This window comes from Eurosta solidaginis, chromosome 4 (assembly GCF_040869045.1).
Source record: "Eurosta solidaginis isolate ZX-2024a chromosome 4, ASM4086904v1, whole genome shotgun sequence".
Lineage (NCBI taxonomy): Eukaryota > Metazoa > Arthropoda > Insecta > Diptera > Tephritidae > Eurosta > Eurosta solidaginis.
Genome location: NC_090322.1, coordinates 149,524,984 through 149,546,658, shown reverse-complemented (window position 1 = coordinate 149,546,658; position 21,675 = coordinate 149,524,984). Strand labels below are relative to the sequence as shown.

The 21,675-nt window shown below is 34.8% G+C and overlaps 1 protein-coding gene and 1 long non-coding RNA gene across 8 annotated transcripts in view; one reads left to right on the top strand and one right to left on the bottom strand.

Annotated features, from left to right (window-relative positions):
- Positions 1 to 7,584, bottom strand: part of LOC137250484 (uncharacterized) — a 93,275-nt gene extending 85,691 nt beyond the window's left edge. Inside the window, exon 1 of the mRNA XM_067783370.1 lies at positions 7,426 to 7,584. The gene's annotated coding sequence lies outside the window, so the exon portion shown is untranslated. The remainder of the gene's footprint in view (positions 1 to 7,425) is intronic.
- Positions 1 to 12,884, top strand: part of LOC137250485 (uncharacterized) — a 30,015-nt gene extending 17,131 nt beyond the window's left edge. Inside the window, exons 1-4 of one of the 7 annotated variants that reach the window (XR_010952988.1) lie at positions 6,895 to 7,391; positions 7,574 to 7,624; positions 7,836 to 7,905; positions 9,855 to 12,884. This is a non-coding gene — a long non-coding RNA (uncharacterized lncRNA). Of the gene's footprint in view, positions 1 to 6,894; positions 7,906 to 8,800; positions 9,272 to 9,854 lie in introns of those variants that run through there. The other 6 variants (XR_010952987.1, XR_010952983.1, XR_010952986.1 and 3 more) reach the window with 6 other exon arrangements.
- Positions 12,885 to 21,675: the final 8,791 nt, after the last annotated feature.

Genomic DNA, 21,675 nt, shown 5'->3' with positions numbered 1-21,675 from the left:
ATATAGTCCAGTCATTTTAGGTGAAAAAGGGCAAATCTTGGAGTATGAGATAAGAAGCTGGAAATAATAATCTTAGTATCGTTAAATAAATAAACGCAAGGCGTGATAACCTCGGTTCATTTCTGAATATTTCGCACAAGTTGTATTACGCCTACTCCGAACGGCATCTGCATTGATTGAAAAAATTTATATCTAAATTTTTGATGTTTCTTTACCACCACACCACAGCGGCCGCCGAAATTTTGACATTTTAACGAATTTTGGGAAATTCCGCTTATTTGAAACCTTCTGCTAACGTTCGTATCGCTGAACTGTCGAATAAATAACTCCAATATTCTGTATTGCAAAATGGTCTTTATTAGAATACTTTGGGAGTAGTACAATTATACTTCACATTTATACTTCACTTATTACTCAGCTTGCGCTGCTTTTATACTCTCTGTTGCCTCGTTTGCATATTTCTCCAAAGGTCTAGACGTTTCACCTTCTATAACTCTTACGAGCTATATACGTGTATATTTGTAGTCTATAGCCATATGCGTGTGTATTTGTGAGTAACTACGTCGGCTGATGATTACATGTGTTTGCCTTATATGTATGTGTGTTAATGATGATTGATTTGTTCATGTACACAAGAGTGGCTCCTTTATTGTTGCTGTGCATTTATTTAGTAGCAGCTTAGTGATGGTAATATTCGTCATAGTATGATAATTGTAAATAAATAAATTCTCAACAGGTGGCGCTGTGGGCACATTATGTGTTCAGGGTAGCCATGGAATGTCTTAATACGATATGGATATCAAACCAAAGATTTAGAAGGTTTTAGTAAATTACGATTTTCATTAAAATATCCCCACCCTTTTAAGCGATATCGATAAAAAGGGCGACCTACTTAACATTAAAAAAAATTTTGCCCAAACGAAAGCTTATAACGGAAGTTTCCATAACTAAAACTGAAAAGATGACAACAAAGTAGAATCATGCATCGACTGCTGATTGAAATATCAGCCTATCTAGGCTGCCGGTTCGATTCTGCGAGAAAACTGCGCAGACCATAGTATACCTAAGTCGGATAATGGTAAGCATAGGCGGGCCAGGGCCATAAATAAAATATACCTCCTCGCTGAGGAGAGAAAATCGATGTATCACTTCCAAGGAGAAGTAGGCTGTAATGTTGCTGCCATGCAGGCGCGAAAAGACGACGCTGGTAACAGCAATATAGCTGCAGACAATTGGACCAGGGCACAAATTCCAGAGTTAAAACCATGATTAGAGCGACTACATGGATAGGTCGAATTCTACCTGAAACATCTTTTAACTGGTCACGGTGACTTCCGGGAATATCTCAACTTAATGGGCATCGTTGAAAATCTGCACTGTCTATAACCTGAACTCATAGACGACGCACGTCAAACCTTTTTCGAATGAAATCGCTTCGCACAGCAACGGCGAAGGGTTGAAGTAACACTAGGCTATCTATCCCCGGGAAATGTGTCATACATAAGATGGCCTGCGGAACAGACAGATGGTGTATGGTCAGCAGATACGTAAAGAAAATTGTCCTGGCGAAACGGGAAGAAATTTGCTTAGCCCAATAACGTGAGCGTAGCCAAAGAGCTTAAGTAGCGCACTTCCGCACTCGAAGTAGCACAATACGTGGTTTCAGGTGCGGAAAATGCGCGGACCATGGCAGTTTTAAGTGGGTAGCCCGTCAATAAAAGAAGGGAGTCCTAAACTATGAGAGGCTCACTGCTACAGAGTGTAGCGCCTAAGCTTAACAACCCGGTTAGTTAGAAACCATTTCCCCTTTCACGTAACACAAAAAAGAGCAAAAACTGTAAAAATGCGTACGTCCAGTATCAACCGTGGAATGTTCTACTTCTCCTTTAGAACAATTCTTCTACTATATTTGTGCGCAATGTATATATAAAAAATACATCTATAGATATACATACTATGTACATAAAATAGTAACACATTTTCTTTATTGCGGGTATTGTAAAAGAAAAATTCGTTAAGTGCATCACCCACACCCAATTGACCCCAAAGGCGCGTCAAACCATATGGTGTGTTTCTCTACGAAGTTTCGACATACATACATATGTATGTACATACATATTTGCTATGTATGTACTTAAATCTATAGACTAGCTGGACATGGATGCATATGTATGTATATTAGGGTGGGTCGATTTGTATGGACCAAAGTTAACCGATATCGCGCCATCGATTTTTCGATAAGATTTGGGCTCAAAAAAGTTCCACTACGCATACCCAAAAAATTATTTCGAGCCTGCGAAATTTCATTTTTTTTTACTTTCTTTCGACTTTGATTTTTAAGGTTTTTTTTTATGACCTACTAAAAAGAGTTTCATATGTAATAAATAAATATATTTTTTTCAAAAAACTGTTATCGACTACGTTTTTAGCGGACATTTTTGGGTTGGACAGGGCATACATGAAAATTTTACAATCAAATGAAAATTTTTTTAGTAGCTCATGAAAAAAACTTAAAAATCAAAGTCGAAAAAGAGTCAAAAAAATGAAATTTCGCAGGCTCGAAAATTATTTTTTTGGGTATGCGTAGTGGAACTTTTTTCTTTTCTTTCCTGAGCCCAAATCCTATCGAAAAATCGATGGCGCGATATCGGTTAATAAATCGACCCAGTCTAATGTATATAGTAATGGTGGTCCAAGCAACTTCAGCCAATTGCTTAGCCAGACAAACATTTTATTCATCAATCGCTTACTCAATCGTTTCACGTCCTCGATCACTCAGAACCCAATATTTTTATTTATTATAATTTATGTTTTTTTTTTTTGAAAGGGGAAAAGAATACAAATACAAATTTAAAACACAACCGCCCACATCCAAATTGACGCATTATGAGATGAAACGGTGATAAGAAAAGAAGACGTAGAGGAATTGGCTAAGTGGCGAACGTGATCATGTAAGAGAACAGAGAACAAATTTTATCAAAATCATTTGGCGGACAAATAAAAAACTTACAGGGTCTCAATGGAAAAACTAAAAATTTTGAACTGGAAAAAAGTATTTTGGAATTTTATTTAATAAATCACTTACCAACGAAGGTCCAAGCTTGCTTTAAATGTTATCTATGAAATGGGTTAACAGGTAGCTCTAGGGATGCCACACAATTATGTCTGAATTAAATTTTAGTTTTATAAGTTGTGCAATAATTTTCGATTGTTAAAAATGTGGCAATACTATTTGACAATATGATGATGAGCACCAAAGTTGTATGTTATCGAACAAAGTGGCAAGGTTAAACTCTAGTCAACTTTAACTGGAGTTTAAACTCACACTGAAAAACCGGGCAGTAATGATTTCATATATACCAGTCTTTTGGCATCCATATTTTACTCAATTACCTTCTAACACAAACAGCCAAAAATTTCAGACTACGGAAACAATATTTAGTCTTATGCTTGGTTTTCCAGTGCAGGTTTAAACTCCAGTTAAAGTTGACTAGAGTTTAACCCTGCCACTTCGGCCGCTTAAACTGAGATGAGCAGCAAAATTTTATGTTATCGAACAAAGTCGCACGGTTAAACTCCAGTCAACTTTAACTGGAGTTTAAACTCGCACTGAAAAATCGGGCATTCAAATCTCCTAATTAAAATTTTACTCGCAATCTGGCCATATAAAACAGCTGATCCAAGCAACCTTATTGAAATCAATGCAATTAGATGATGGCGCTATACCATAACGTCCTACCCATAATCATACCAATTATTTTAAATATTTCAGTTTATGAATTTATTAACTTTTGGTTTTTTTATTTTTTGTTTTGGATACATTTTGACTAAATGACTTATTATTTGTGGGATTTTTTAGTGATTTATTGCGTTTTCTTCTTTTTTATGAAATTGTCACATTTTTTAGAATAAGGCACCAATAACCGATGCCAATAGATATGGTTAAGTAAAAGTAAGGTTATGACTAGGGCGTTATGACAATGTCAGCTTTATCAGGCCCTTAAGTGATGCGCGTAATAATGCAATGTCTTAAGTTATTGCTAAGTGCAAAAAAGGGCCACAAAGGGAATAATTGATAGCAACAGAAAAATTATAGTGGAAACACGTGTTAAAGCCATCGTGCAAAATGCTTTGCGTGTTGGAAGAACGTTGCAAGTGACTTTCGATAACATAGGCCGACAGCATCTCAGATCCAGAAACCGGACTATATATTTTCGAAGGATTTTGATGCGATTAATTGAAATCTGGCCTCAAAATTGCTCTATCAGGTCTGGTTTTCGAGATATCCTAACCTAACGGTGCAAAAAATACCGTTTTTGCCCATATTTGAGGTTATGTAGCCTTGCAGATGTTTTCTTTCACTAAAATTAAAGGATGGCATCTGTAAATACAAGTATTCTTCTTTCAAATGGCGTTGAGTCTGCTCAAATATAATTTTTTTCCGTTCAGATATCGCATTTTGAAATTTTCATGTTTCTAAATTTTCCTACACCTGAAATTCGATTGAGATAACATAGACATGATGTAGTCGATTACTAATTTTCTTGAATTGAGTTTTATTTTTCTTAAAATTTTGCCTCACATCATAAGTGTGCTAACTCACCACATCCCTACGCCATATAACCCTCGCGTACCGAGTCACACACAGCCCTACCCCTAGAAACCACCCCTATCATACCGCAAGCAGGCTAACCCACTTAACCCTGGGGACAGCGTTTACCCGCATATTTTTCTTAAAATAAGTCTTATTTATCTATATATCTCACACCACAAGTGGGCTAACCAACTTAACTGTTAACCCATCAACTCCCGTATCCCCTAACCTCTAGAAACATGAAAATTTCAAAATGTGATATCTCAGCGAAAAAAATTATATTGATGATATATACATACATATATGATATTATAGCAAACTCAACGCCATTTGAAAGAAGAAGACTTGTATTTAAAGATGTCATCCTTTAATTTTGGTGAAAGAAAACATCTGCAAGGCTACATAACATGTACATGTTTTTTACACTTTTAGGTTAGGATATCTCAGCAATTCTGAAGCCAGATTTGGATTCAGCGCATCATAAACCTTCGGAAATATATAGTCTGGTTACTGGGTCTGAATGTTCGTTAAATATTGTCGGCCTGCGTAATTGAACATAAAACGTTTTTATATTGAAAACTATGTTCAAACAGTAAATTGAGATGTTATTTCAAATTGAAACAGAATAACTTTTTTGTATACATTTTTTCATATCTGCTTTAAAAAAATCAAAAGAAAAGCTCGATATTTTCCTTAATAAATGTGCTTTTTATTACTTTCCTGAAAACTTACGGTTTTGTCGCTTAAAATATAACTCGCGAATACTTCTCTTATACATACATATATGGGCAGTACAACTTGTGTTTAATACACGGTAAAACTTTTTTCTATAAATTGTTTGTTTAATTTAGCGACGCGCAGTATTTTTTTTTTTTTTTTGTTACTATATATGACAAGGATTTTTGTGTTTTATCGTTTGGAGCCCTGAATCATATGTATACAGCACTGAATTGTGTATCTAGTCGATTTGCAAATTTTTTTAACAAGTATAGATTTTTATACCCAGCTGCACTTGTACACAGGGTATTATAACTTTGATTGGTTAACGGTTGGTTGTACAGATATAAAGGAATCGAGATAGATATAGGCTTCCATATATCAAACTCATCAGTATCGAAAAAAAATTTGATTGAGCCATGTTCGTCCGTCCGTCCGTCTGTCCGTTAACACGATAACTTGAGTAAATATTGAGGTATCTTCACCAAATTTGGTATCTGGACCCAGAATAGATTGGTATTGAAAATGAGCGAAATCGGATGATAACCACGCCCACTTTTTATATATATAACATTTTGGAAAACACAAAAAACCTGAATCTTTAGTAAATAAAGCACCTAGAATGTTGAAATACATGTGAAATGATATTGAGGCTCTTAATAAAAATTTGAAAAAAAAATTTTAAATGGGCGTGGCACCGCCCACTTGTGATAAAATCAATTTTACAAATATTATTAATCATAAACCAAAAATCGTTAAACCTATCGTAACAAAATTCGGCAGAGAGGTTGCCTTTACTATAAGGAATAGTTTGATGAAAAATCAACGAAATCGGTTAAGGACCACGCCCACTTTTATATAAAAGATTTTTCAAAAGGTCGTGGACGAATAAAATAAGCTATATCTTTGCAAAAAAGAGCTTTATATCAATGGTATTTCATTTCCCAAGTGGATTTATAACAATAAATATAAAAAATTTCAAATTTAAAAAAATGGGCGTGGCACCGGTTAAATCGTTTAAATCGCCTCCCATAAAAAAAAAAGATTTTGTAAAAGTGCGTTGATGCAGGTAATAAGCTATTTCTAGTAAAGTTGGAAAATTTCGTTAATAACCCTGCTCTTTTTTTTTTTTTTTGTAATAACGCTTTTTAGTACAATGGCACTTGTGTGTTTATGTTTTTTGTTCTGTTATATTTTTATTTTAAAATAAACAATAGGTAAATCCCCATATCTGAAGTAAAATTACCCGCTCAAGGTCACTGGTGTTAGCCTCTGTATCCATTTTTGCTTCTTTTAAACGAAAATTAGTTCAGAATAGAACCATATATATATGTATTATTGCGCAGCCTTGTAACACTATTAAGCACACAAAACAAACAACAACAGCATTTCAAGTGTGCAGCTGGGTATGTAATGTTCGGTTTCACCCGAACTTAGACTTCCTTACTTGTTTGTTTAAGTTTTCTTATTTATATATACATACATCGGTTTTACATTATATATGTATATATTTGTACATGTAAATAAATAAATATTTTCACTTTTTAAATTTTCTCTCAGTCAGTTCCTCGGTAAAAGTCTAGTTGAGGGGTCGACTGCCTATACGCTACCAAAAATATCGAGATAGGTGTCAAAAGACGCGTATTGACCTCGACAACAATAATCCGTAGGCGGAAAAGAAAAATTTTATCTCTGTCCGGAGATATTTGCAGTGGAAGTTGACGATTCATGTGGCTGTTGTAATTTGTGTGTACCCACAAAAACAATTGTGAGCATAAGTGTTTTGTGTTTATTATAAGCGCTGCCGAAGGCCGCAAGTGCAAAAAGGTGTTCTGCGCAAAAATACTATGGATACCCCCCCCCCCGGTTTCGGAGGGACCCACGGGCCATTTTTCGGGTTTTCGTTAATACCTTTTGAACGAGTTAAAATTTTTATTTTCCGCCTCCGGATTAATAATATTGATGTCAAGAGGCGTCGATTGACACCTCTCTCGATATTTTTGGTAGTGTATTAACAGTCGACCCCACAACTAGACTAGGTATTACCAAATTCTAAAATATTCACTTAAAACATATGTGTGTAGGTACTTAATAAATCCAATATTTCCGCTTACATTTAAAATACGTTGTCGTAATTAGAATTTCGAATTCAACTTTTTGCTTTATCAGCTCTTCACTAGTGATTGTATGAGCGCGTTTTTTTTATTACGTCTTTATACGCGTATGTTATTCACGAAACTGAAACTTAAATTTCGCTTTCAGCTCCCAAAGTGTTGTTGGTCACTTCATCGTATATATCTACTACGTATTTAGGTAAATATATACAATTTTCCTTTTTGTTTTGTTCCATCGATGACGTCATAAGATTCCAACAAGTTGAAGCGGTGACTAAAATATTTATTCAAACATTTACGTTTAGTATATACACATTATTTACCAAAGGAAATAAATTCACACATCCATATGTACCTACATACAAATAAAATACACATACACAAACCACCTTCATACTTATTTTTTATAGCAACATCAACCCTAAACAGTAAACAAAGGCTGCCGTCTCAGTATGTGTGAAAATATGTATGCTTATTAGGGTGAGTAAAAAAAAGTATTTTCAATCAGACCTGTTAAATAATGATTACTAATGGTAATCATTAGCCGTTCCATTGATTATTTTCTTTAAACGCCATTTAATAATTACTTGCAATTATTTTCTATTTTTAATGATTACTTTTCAATTAATTAAAAAAAATAATCAAAAAAAATCATGATTTTTTCCGATTATTGAAAAAAAATCAAAAAAATCAAAAATAATCAAAAGTAATCAAAAAAGGCCCTTTTGATTACTTTTGATTATTTTTGATTTTTTCGATTTTTTTTGATTTTTTTTTGATTTTTTTTGATTTTTTTTTTTTTGATTTTTTTTGATTATTTTTAATTATTTTTCTGCTTTGTTGAAAGAAAAATTCTCGTTTCTTGCATGCACGGAATAATTTCTACATACAAGTACATTTTAGGATGCAATATTAAATCGTAACCGCTTATCGAGGCAAATATGTATATGTATACATACATGCACCATATAGGATAAGTATATACACCTGCGAATATTATACCAATGTAGAAAGGGTGAGTTTTTTTTCAATAAACGGTTATCTGTTATCATATTGTGGCTTCAAAGAAAGTTACTTTGCCAACTCCAGAGGCCGCCAAGTAGGCCCAAACCCATAACACTTCCACCGCCATACCATAAAGGTGCGTTCAATTTTTTATTTTTGAGCTCTGTATTTGCTTTACACCTCATTTTAATGATGCCATTTAAGCCAAATATATAAAAATATTGATTCAGAGATGATACGTGCGGAGTATATCTCTAGTACACGCCATTAAATTAAAAACAAATCTTGGGATGATAAATTATATATTTGATTCCATCTTCTTGCTCAAATACGACAGTCGTTTTAATAAATTTAAATTTTTCCCATTTAGTTTAATGAAAATAACAAATTTTTGACAAACGCAAAATGTTCAACTTGTGGTCGCATAATACGAGGAACTGGAATGTATCTTCAAACTTTATAACTCATTTGAAAGCGAAACACACTGATGTTTATCGAAAATATTGTACATTAGATTAGTACGAAACCTCACTTTTCTGTAATTTCCGTGGTTAATACTAAAAATATGGTTCACTATGTAAAACTTAAGATTTTATAGGAAATATCCTAGACGTAATCAAAAGGAAATAAAAAGAAACTTTAATCTAATGTACATGGACATCTGTTAATAAATTTATCTGGGACATAACAACCTTCGGTTAGACAGCTAATCATGGTGATGAATGACAACTTAGAGGATCGCTCCAGTTGGAAGTGAATCTATCAACCTAAGTAATATTACTCATACCTATTGTATGAGCATAAGCGCTCACGATATACCGGCACATCCTCCAATGTTCTGGTATGTACAAAACAATCAGTGTATAGCCATAACGTAATCCAAAATAGTGGATATATTACTTTTGTATACAAAACAAAATTGGCTTTACTTAAGGATGAACCATAACGTTATTATTTTTGATAATGAGTGTAGCAAATTATGCACGTGTATATACTTATCCTATATGGTGCATGTATATATTTGCCTCGATAAGCGGTTACGATTTAATATTGCATCCTAAAATGTACTTGTATGTAGAAATTATTCCGTGCATGCAACAAACGAGAATTTTTCTTTCAACAAAGCAGAAAAATAATTAAAATAATCAAAAAAAATCAAAAAAAAATCAAAAAAAAATCAAAAAAAATCAAAAAAAATCGAAAAAATCAAAAATAATCAAAAGGGCCTTTTTTGATTACTTTTGATTATTTTTGATTTTTTTGATTTTTTTCAATAATCGGAAAAAGTCATGATTTTTTTTTTGCTTTTTTTATAATGGTAATCAATTAGTAATTGCTTTTTACGGAAAACAATTGAAATAATCATTGGCCATTAAAATAGGCATCTAATTAATTGATTACTAATGCTAATTCAAATTTAACAGGTCTGTTTTCAATGTGTGAACATCTTCGCTCACGGTATAGCGGAATCCTGAATGTAAGCGAATGCTGTAAGCGTGTAAGCGTAACCGTAACTGTAAGCGTCAGCGTAGGCATAATCTTTGTAAGTGGTATGCTATATGGGGAATATATGTAGAATGTATATGCAGGCGTAGTGTGGGGTATTGGTATGCCGTATGCAGAACTAGAGAATGTGTTAGCCTAGGCGTAGTGTGTGCAATTAGCAAACTGTATTAAGTATTACAGAATATGTAAACGTAGACTTAGTTTGTGTATTGATACTTTTTGTACTCGATACTTTTTTCCAAGTATTGAGTTAAGTATTGATACCTCGATACTTTTCCCCGATACCTTGCCAAGTGCCGATTGTCATCAACAAAGTTCAGTCCATTAACACCATAACTTAAGCATAAAATGATATCGTCGACGATGGGGTAAAGCTCCGCACTCAATTCCACCGGACTTTTTGATAATGGTTGAATGTGGCACGATTTCTGCATATGGTGCTAAAAGGGAAGTACCAGTTTATTGTCCAGAAGCACTTGCCCCAATAAAATTATGAAAAGCTACTAACTCCATAAAATTTCAATACATTGGAGCTTACGATTTCTTCTCGAACACAAGCTAGATTTTCGAAACCCGAGAAATCGAGTACTCGTAAGTCTCGCGAGCTTCTCGACATAAACTTAATCGCTGTAAGGACAGTATTTATACACTTGGTTTTTTTTACTTGTGACTTTTTTGTTGATTATATTGCTTTCCAATGACACTTAACTCAAAACATACATATTTATTATACGTATAAATTCGTTCACAATATTTTATTTTTTTTTAACGAGACGTCGAGAACACGGCTTCTCGCGAGATTCTGGAATCTCGAAATACTCGTAATACTCACGAGCTTCTCGACTTTCAATTCAGTCGCTGCATTACACTGACACGTTATAAACAAAATATACATTGGATATGTCGGGGTTAATTCTGGATAAGTAGGAGTTTAACCTATCACAGTATTTAGATTGAAGTTGAACTAGAGTTACGCGCGTCTCGTGGGGGAGGTTGGTTTCCTCAACTGCGAGTTCCGGTTATTTGTCTTTGATAACTGGGTTCATCGAGCAATTTTTAGCATTGTATTTTGACGAGTTTTATGGATGTATTTGAGGGCCTTTTTGCCTAGATGATGTTCTGGAGAGAAGACTTACAGTGTCAGTTCTGAGTGCGGTGTTTTGGAAGTTTTGCAGTTTTTGTTTTCCAGTGTAAGGTCCGATGACCATATTTGTGACACGTCTCTAAGAACTTTGTATTACGTATTATTTAAAGGAAATTGAAATATCATGATGAGACACTACTTAAAAGCTGCAGTTTTAACTTGTTCATTTTATCGGTATCCTAATAAATGTTTTCACTAAAGTAACTTTTTTTGGCCTTCCCTAATGTATTTATGAATACGCATTAGACCGTTTCGAAAAAGACACGCAGCAACTCATACAATTTTCTTTAAAAAAGATGGGAGCACTGAATATGAGTGCCACGGAATAAGCAATGCCCATTATGGCCATAACCGGAACCGCGCTGGATGTCTGGGCTTCTCTGCTGGTCTCGCCTAGTTTCAAAAAATAATCGCTCCCCGACAGTATTTCCTAAGATCTGTTATTATTTGTAGTAACTTCTTTTGTCCGAACATCACAACATCAAAACACTACCCCTTAGCAAGGATGTATTGAGCTCGATATAACAATTTGGCCATGTCCTATATTGATACAACAATTAATTTAATTGTTTTTTGAATTATAGTCATCGCAACCATGCGGTACTTATGTATATAGGCGCATTTGAGGGTGTGTTAATAACGAACAGTGAAACCACATACAACATTTACATATTAAGTACTCAATTATTCTTTAGTATTTTGAAGGTTTTTTAGTGATTTAATTATAAAACAATTCATTATTTGATTGAGCAGCTAAATGAGTTGATGTAAGTTTTATTAATAGCAGTTTAATTCAAAAAGTTTCGATGACTAAGAGGATCATAAAATTGTGCAGGAAAATTAATGAATGGAAACTCTTATATGTATTGTGACGAATATTACCATTACTAAGGCGCCAAATACACGACACGAACATTTCCGCGAGCATTCCGCAATCTTGTTCGCATCTTTGGCCATACACCATACGAACTTTTTGCCGAACATTAGTTCTCTTTCAGACAGCGATGAATACGGGCAACAATTGTGCTGCAGCAATATTGCTCGCTGCGGCAACTAAGCGTAAAAAAAGAGAGAAGATCGCAAAAAAATCATTATTCTTTTTAATTCTATTACAATAATCTTTGCTTTTTACTTGCCACAATGATGGCAAAGATTTATACATTTCAATAAATTCACTCAGAAATTTTTTATTGTCCATTTTACTTTTCCGCGCACGTCTGTTCCGTTCAGAAATTACTACGATTATGAGCTATTTCGCCATACACGCACGAACAGTTCGCGCAAATGTTCGCCAAAAATTAAAATATTTTGATTTTTGGCGAACATTTGCGCGAACTGGCAAACACCACCATACACGACAGAAAAGGTCACAGAAACATGACATAACGGGAATGTTCGCGGAAATGTTCGTGTCGTGTATTTGGCGCTTAAGTGATATCAGCATCCCTAAACCGATACTAAGTAGCCACTTGTATGTACGTAAACAAATCAATCATCATGTACACACATTCATACAAGGCAGCAGAGAGATACAAACGCATGTAGTCATCGGCCAAGGTAGTGCTCACATATACACACGCATATGGTTACAAACTACAAGTATACATGTATATAGCTGGTAAACAAGCATGAAGTTCACGAAATTACTAGACCTTAGGAGAAAGGGGTGGACGAGGAAACCGAGGGTATAAAAGCAGCACAAGCTGAGGCATGACTAGGCAGTTTTGATTTAAGCACGCTATTGGTTGTGAAGTATAAGTGTTATTGTGAAGTAGTCTAATAAAGACCATTTTGCATTATTGAATATTGGAGTTATTTATTCAACAGTTTAGCGATTCGAACGATAGCAGAAGGTTTGGAATAAGCGGAATTTCTCTAAATTCGTTACAGTACTTAAGCATAGTATAAACGTTAAGGTGGCACCCATTTTCCGAAATGTTCCGATTCTCGATCTCACTCCAGAACTATTGAAGAAGCTGTAAAATTTGTATATACATACAAGCATTAAGGCCAATCCAAAATGATGTAGAGGTGGTAAAAGGGGCGATTTTTACATTCACTTGGTTTACTCCAATCTAGTTATTGCGAACGTAATTGCCTCTAACTTGATATCAAAAACGTTTACAAATTCCGTTTAAAAAAAATTTTATTAAAAAAATTTCCCAAACAACAGTAAACTTATACAATAGAAAAGGCGTCAGGATTTCTATTATTTGCTTATAATGAATACACGTTCATCACACCTTTTAATAGGAACTTTAAAATTTTTTCAAATATGCAGTGTTGTAGCTCATTCAATTTAATGATGGGAAAGTTTCAGAAGGCTATCGACTACCTTTTAGTTGAGATATTTTTTTGTCGCTTTTCTTGCTTATTTTTTCAGTTAGTGATGTTCCGATATGGGTAACTACGAGTACGACTTTAGTATAACGAAGCAATTAAATAACAGCTCAGAGAATAGCGCTGCAACCTTTTCTCATTACAACTTCGAAAGAAAGTCTTCCATCGACATTCACTTGTTGCTAGCATCTTCATCTAACAGTAAAAGTGATGAGCATCGTCTTATTTGGCTTACATGCCGGGTCGGGGATAGAAGAGATCCTACTCTCTACCAGACGACAGTTAGATGGTATGTTCCGATGGGAAACAGCAGCGCTAGTTTTACCTTCCTGCGGTCTGAAGCCTTTTTTTATGCATATATGTATTTATGCATAAAAGAACCCACTCCCCTTTGCAAGGACCAATAAGCTCGAAATAATGAGAGCGGAATCTAAAAAGTATACATTAGAACAGACAAATCTCTAATACATACATTCATACCGGCAAATCTCTAATACATATGTACATTCATATCTGTGTTCAAAGTTATGTCAAGGTTATAACGAAAGGAGACTGATGACTCGTGGAGAAAATCGTGTTTTAAGGTTTGTGCGTTTGCAATACCCTTCTTATGTGCCCTTACTCTCGCATTTTTTAGCTTTGTATAGCGGGAACAGCAAAACCAGGCAAGCCAATGAACGTCTGCAAAAAATACTGCGTAGGTAGTTACATGCATACATACATATGTATGTCTGCTTGGGATAAGGATATCAAAGTTTTGCATCTATTATTAAGGGTTGATGGATATTTAAATTTTCTGTTTTTACGACCTTCACAGATGCGCGAAGTATACAAAAGTATTGTTGCGAACATCGAAAGTTCATAACCACGGTTACCACACCATGTTTTCATTTGGGACCAAAATTCATCGAAAAAAAGGCCAAATTTTTGTCTTATTTGATTGTGGTAATACAAGAGATTCACAAAAGTGTCGTAGTCGTTGTTAAATATAAAATTTCAGGATGTTTTCATGGTTTCCTATAAAAAAATTTATTAAACTTAGCGAATAGGAGACTTAATTCAAACTGCACAAACAAAAACACTTCTTTTAGGTATTATATTTTCAAATTTCTAGGATAAGTCTATGCGTTCACTAACTATATGTTTTGAACGTAGTTTTGCTGACAAAGCTCTTAGTTCCAGCATTATGTTGTTAGTTGGAAGGAAATGAAATGTAGAGCGCAGTTAGGTTTTAGTAAGAAAAGCAAACTCAGTAAATCCTATGTGATGCGTACTTTTTCCCCTGAACGTTGAAATTTCATACCAAAGCCTAGATTTGGTAAGTGTGATTTTTGAAAAACTCACATTTACTGAATCTAGCCCCAGGCTTCAGATTAAAAATCAAACGTCTTAAAATTTTCAACTGTGCAATAACGGAACCTGATTACATCTAAGTAGGTACTAGAAATTAGTTAACAGCATTGAAGTTTATGGGGTTCTGTACCTACGAGAATATAAAATAATAAAAAAAAGTTAAAAGGTTTTTTTGAAAACAATACATGAAATAATAATACTAAAAGATAGAAAATAATTAGGTAGGTCCTAGGTACTAGTCATCACAGTCCTCATCAATCTAGGGCGTTGAACAGACAATTAAATAAAAGCGTTGGGCGCGTGAAATTTCTAAAAATGTGAGGCGTAGCATAACCTGATTAAGGTTCAGTTGGTCTTATATATGACTATCAATAGAAATTTGACGCATTCAACGCTTTTATTTAATTGTCTGATCAACGCCCTAGATTGATGAGGACTGTGATGACTAGTACCTAGGACCTACCTAATTATTTTCTAGCTTTTAGTATTATTATTATTTCATGTAAGTATTGTTTTCAATAAAACCGTTTAACTTAAAAATTCTTTTTTAATTATTTTATTTTCAAGTTTTTAGTCTTTATTTAATTGCATATTATTTCTCATTCTATTTAGTTCATTTAGTGACTCATTATTACAAGGACTCTTTCCTGACAATTTGTTACAATCTAAGTCCTCAATACATAATCCTTCCAAAGACTTTACTAAACTCTGCGCCACGTATGCTTGTACCTCCTCCAACTCCAAAATATTTTGATGTCACTTCTACCGGACTGTATGTAATATTTGTTCCAAATCTGAGCCAAATCGGACATGTGAGGTCGCTTTCTATTCATGTATGTATTATGTGTTCCAAATATGGACCAAATCGGACTACAAATACGATTTTTTTGAATATATCGGTCTATGCGCCACCTAGCGGCGATTTTTTCATAGGTCGCTTTCTATTCTTGTATGTATTATGAGTTCCAAATATGAGAGAAATCGGACCACAAATACGATTATTGCGAATATATCGATCCTTGCGCCACCTAGCGGCGATTTTTTCTTATTATTGCATTGTCATCGGGTTCTGAACTATATTCCAAGTTTAAAGCTTGTAGCTTATCGGGAAGTTACCTAAATTTTAATTACAAAATTCGTTCACAACGGCCAGCCGTGCAGCCTGCAAAGTTAACCTAAATAAAACCGTTTAAAAACACAAAACACTTTCGAAATCAAATCTTTTTTACATGTGCTTCAAAATCTTTATATAAAAGTAAATTTGTTCAATCGGGATTTGTTATTCATTTATAAATTTACCGCTTTCAAGAAGTATTCCTGCCTTACTTACAGTTAAAATATTTGTTATGCCAAGCTACTTAGTTTTCAAGTATTCGGCGTGCCTTGACACCACAATACTCCTGGAATACCACAATACTCCTGCAATTTTAAATAGGATTTAATTGTAAACAATTTTGAAAGTGCTACCAAACATAAAACCAATTAGTTTCATTATTTTACTTAGTTTTCAATTCAAATTTTAACTCGACGGCCATCGTAATGGCTCAATCAGTGAAAAGCCCTGCCCAATTTCTTAGAGGCACACGTTCATTTGAGAAAAATTTTCTTAGCTCAAATACTGAAAAATATCTATCACGAAAAGTGTTTGATACTTACTTACTTAATTGGCGCTTAACCGTCTAAACGCTTATGGCCGTCCAACAAGGCGCGCCAGTCGCTCCTTCGCTCCCCCAACCGGCGCCAATTGGTCACACCAAGGGAGTTTAAATCGTTTTCCACCTGGTCCTTCCAACGGAGTGGGGGCCGCCCTCTACCTCTGCTTCCATAGGCGGGTTCCGATAGAAACACTTTCTTGGCCGGAGCATCATCTTTCATTCGCATAACATGGCCTAGCCAGCGCAGCCGCTGCGTTTTAATTCGCTGGACTATGTTGATGTCTGCGTATAGCTCGTACAGCTCATCATTAAATCTTCTTCGGTACTCGCCATCGCCAGCGCGTAGAGGTCCATAAATCTTTCGAAGAACTTTTCTCTCGAACACTCCCAAAGCTGCTTCATCTGCTGTTGTCATGGTCCATGCTTCTGCCCCATATAGCAGGACGGGTACGATAAGTGACTTGTAGAGTATGATTTTCGTTCGCCGAGAGAGGACTTTACTTTTCAATTGCCTACCTAGTCCAAAGTAGCATTTATTGGCAAGATTGGTTCTTCGCTGGATTGATGTTGGTTCCCAAATAAACGAAGTCTTTTACTATTTCGAAATTATGGCTGCCAACAGTAGCGTGGTTGCCAAGGCGCATATGCGCTGACTCTTTGCTCGATGACAGCAGGTACTTCGTTTTGTCCTCATTCACCATCAAACCCATCTTTACCGCTTCTTTTTCCAGCTTGGAGTAAGCAGAACTAACAGCGCGGGTGTTTAGACCGATGATATCAATGTCATCAGCATATGCCAGTAATTGCACGCTTTTATAGTATATTGTTCCAGTGCGGTTAAGTTCTGCAGCTAGTATAATTTTCTCCAGCATCAAATTAAAGAAATCGCACGATAGGGGGTCACCCTGTCTGAAACCTCGTTTAGTTTCGAACGGCTCGGAGAGGTCCTTCCCAATTCTGACTGAGCTGATGGTGTTGCTCAACGTCATTTTGCACAGCCGTATAAGTTTTGCGGGGAAACCAATTTCAGACATAGCGGCATATAGGCAGCTCCTTTTCGTGCTGTCGAAGGTGGCTTTAAAGTCGACGAAGAGGTGATGTGTGTCGATTCTCTTTTCACGGGTTTTTTTTTTTTGTGTTTGATAACCGATCGAAATATATGGATACTAAAACATGAATTTTTTCTGATAAGTCCGTGTAATGTGTTTGCCCTTAGACCCATCACTTTTCTTACTAAAGCCTCGCCTAAAATATATCCTATGAAATGTCACTGGTCTGCTACATTTTATTGACGGAGCAATTTTTGTGGTAAGATTTTCATATACATAAGTAAATTGAAAATTTTATGTGGGTCAATGAAAGTGTGCCAAATGTTGTGGGAAGAGTTGTGAATTTTAACCTCAGTGAGAAAGGAAGAAAAGTACCAAAATCGTGGCCTAAACAGGACCAAAATTGAAAAAAAAGGGCCAGATTACCATATGTGGTTGGAAAGCACCATTTTTGGTCCAAATCAACCAAAAATGGCAACCGTGTTCATAACTATGTTTTGGAGCACAACCCTGCAAAATTATTGGATTACGTGTTCCATTTTCTTCATGTTGGAGTACTCTAACAATACTCCTTTGCAATGCGTTTGCGGACCACCATCAGCCGATCATTGCTCGTTTTTTAGCGACCGTGATCACGGCACGATGACGATCGAACAGAGTTGCCAAAAGTAAAATATTGCATACAAATAACTGATAATAAAATTTTACTATGGCAACTCTGATAAAATGCAACCGCGCACTGCCCTTCAAAAAACGCGAGTACTCATGTAAGGAATACTCCTTTGGGAGTATAGGACTGCTCCAAATCTAATCTGTATTCATACAAAAAATGTGCTCCAATTAACATTGCGATGTCCTAGGAGAGGAGTAGGTGATCCCACTCTCGCTTTGTTTTTGAGTATTCCATAGAGTACATACGTGAGAGTACTTCCAAAGTACTTTCACTGTAGTACTCCATGGAGCACCCACAGAGGATCATATGCCAAAGTACTAAAGAGGAATTGTGTCGGAAAGAATTATCGAGGTGAATTAATTTAAAACAAGTAAAAACGGGACTGTCTTCGGCTGTGCCGAAGACTTCATACCTTTCATGAATGGGGCTGAACAATAATCTTATCCCGCTCGTAATCTCCGAATAATCGGATGTATAAGATAAGAAATATATAGTGAACAGATCTACATACCTTAACGATTTTTAAGATAAATATAAAATAAAAAACAGGTAGGTACTTTGTGTGAGGATGCAAAGTTTCAGATTTTTGTGGTCTGCGTGTAAAAACTATGACTACGAATCACGTATTTCAACAATATATGACGTAAACGTAACTATTTGATGAAATTTGATGAATTTTGAAGCTTCTAGCCGTAAAAAGGGGGCAAAAATTGAGTTTATATGGGGTATATAATATATATACCACCGATCTCTACGATTTTTTCAGACAACAATATATGCTATACACGTAAGCATTTGGTGAAATTTGAAGCTTCTAGCTGTTAAAATGGGGAAGAAATTGCGCAAAGTTTCTTATCTGAACAATCGGTTGTATGGGATATATACTATATATACCACCGGTATCTATGATTTTCTCAGACAACAATATATGCTATACACGTAAGTATTTAGTGAAATTTGAACATATCTAAACAATTTTTAAGATAAATATAAAATAAAAAATAGGTAGGTAATCTGTGTGAGGATGCAAAGCTTCACGTTTTTTGTGGTCTGCATGTAAAAACTATGACTACGAATTACGTATTTCAAAAATATATGACGTAAACGTAACTATTTGATGAAATTTGATGAATTTTGAAGCTTCTAGCCGTAAAAAAGGGGCAAAAATGACAGTTTATATGAAGTATATAATATATATACCACCGATCTCTATGATTTTTTCAGACAACAATATATGCTATATACGTAAGCATTTTGTGAAATTTGAAGCTTCTAGCTGTTAAAACGGGGCAGAAATTGCGCAGTTTCTTATCTGAACAATCGGTTGTATGAGATATATACTATATATACAACCGATCTCTATGATTTTTTCAGACAACAATATATGCTATATACTTAAGCATTTGGTGAAATTTGAAGCGTCTAGCTGTTAAAAAGGGGCAGAAATTGCGCAAAGTTTCTTAACTGAACAATCGGTTGTATGAGATATATACTATATATACCATCGATCTCAATGATTTTTTCAGACAACAATATATGCTATACACCTAAGCATTTGGTGAAAGTTGAAGCTTCTAGCTGTTAAAATGGGGAAGAAATTGCGCAAAGTTTCTTATCTGAACAATCGGTTGTATGGGATATATACTATATATACCACCGGTATCTATGATTTTCTCAGACAACAATATATGCTATACACGTAAGCATTTAGTGAAATTTGAACATATCTAAACAATTTTTAAGATAAATATAAAATAAAAAATAGGTAGGTAATCTGTGTGAGGATGCAAAGCTTCACGTTTTTTGTGGTCTGCATGTAAAAACTATGATTACGAATCACGTATTTCAAAAATATATGACGTAAACGTAACTATTTGATGAAATTTGATGAATTTTAAAGCTTCTAGCCGTAAAAAAGGGGCAAAAATGAGAGTTTATATGAAGTATATAATATATATACCACCGATCTCTATGATTTTTTCAGACAACAATATACGCTATATACGTAAGCATTTTGTGAAATTTGAAGCTTCTAGCTGTTAAAACGGGGCAGAAATTGCGCAAAGTTTCTTATCTGAACAATCGGTTGTATTAGATATATACTATATATACAACCGATCTCTATGATTTTTTCAGACAACAATATATGCTATATACTTAAGCATTTGGTGAAATTTGAAGCTTCTAGCTGTTAAAATGGGGTAGAAATTGCGAAAAGTTTCTTATCTGAACAATCGGTTGTATTAGATATATACTATATATACAACCGATCTCTATGATTTTTTCAGACTACAATATATGCTATATACTTAAGCATTTGGTGAAATTTGAAGCTTCTAGCTGTTAAAATGGGGTAGAAATTGCGAAAAGTTTCTTATCTGAACAATCGGTTGTATGAGATATATACTATATATACAACCGATCTCTATGATTTTTTCAGACAACAATATATGCTATATACGTAAGCAATCGGTGAAATTTGAAGCTTATAGCTGTTAAAATGGGGTAGAAATTGCGAAAAGTTTCTTATCTGAACAATCGGTTGTATGAGATATATACTATATATACAACCGATCTCTATGATTTTTTCAGACAATAATATATGCTATATACGTAAGCAATCGGTGAAATTTGAAGCTTATAGCTGTTAAAATGGGTAGAAATTGCGAAAAGTTTCTTATCTGAACAATCGGTTGTATGAGATATATACCATATATACAACCGATCTCTATGATTTTTTCAGACAACAATATATGCTATATACGTAAGTATTCGGTGAAATTTGAAGCTTCTAGCTGTTAAAATGGGGCTAAAATTTGCGAATATATATATATATATATACTATATATATACACTATATATACCACCATATATATACTATATATACCACCGATCTTTATGATTTTTTCAGACAACAATATATGCTATATACGTAAGCATTCGTAGAAATTTGCAGCCTCTAGCTCTTAAAATGGGGCAGTAATTTCGAAAAGTTCCTTATCTGAACAATCGGTTGTGGGGGATATATACTATATATACGACCGATCTCATCAATTTTTTCAGGCAACAATATGTGCAACATACGAAAGTATATGGTGAAGTTTGAAGCTTCAATCTGTTAAATTGGGTAAGATATTACAAAAATCCTCTTTTTTTGAAAAATCGGTTGTATGGAGGATATATGCTATAGTGGTCCAATCCGGTCGGTTCCGACAAATGTCTAATCGGACACCCAAATACATCCGCTCACCAAATTTTATCAAGATATCTCAAAAATTGAGGGACTAGTTTGCATACAAACAGACAGACGGACAGACGGACAGACGGACATGGCTAAATCAACTCAGCTCTTCAACCTGATTATTGCGGTATACTTAATGGTGGGTCTATCTATTTTCCTTTAAGGACTTACAATTTTCGGTTTCGTGACGAAATTAATATACCATTTCATTTTCATGAAAGGTATAAAAATAGGTAGGTAATCTGTGCGAGGATGCAAAGCTTCACGTTTTTTGTGGTCTGAAT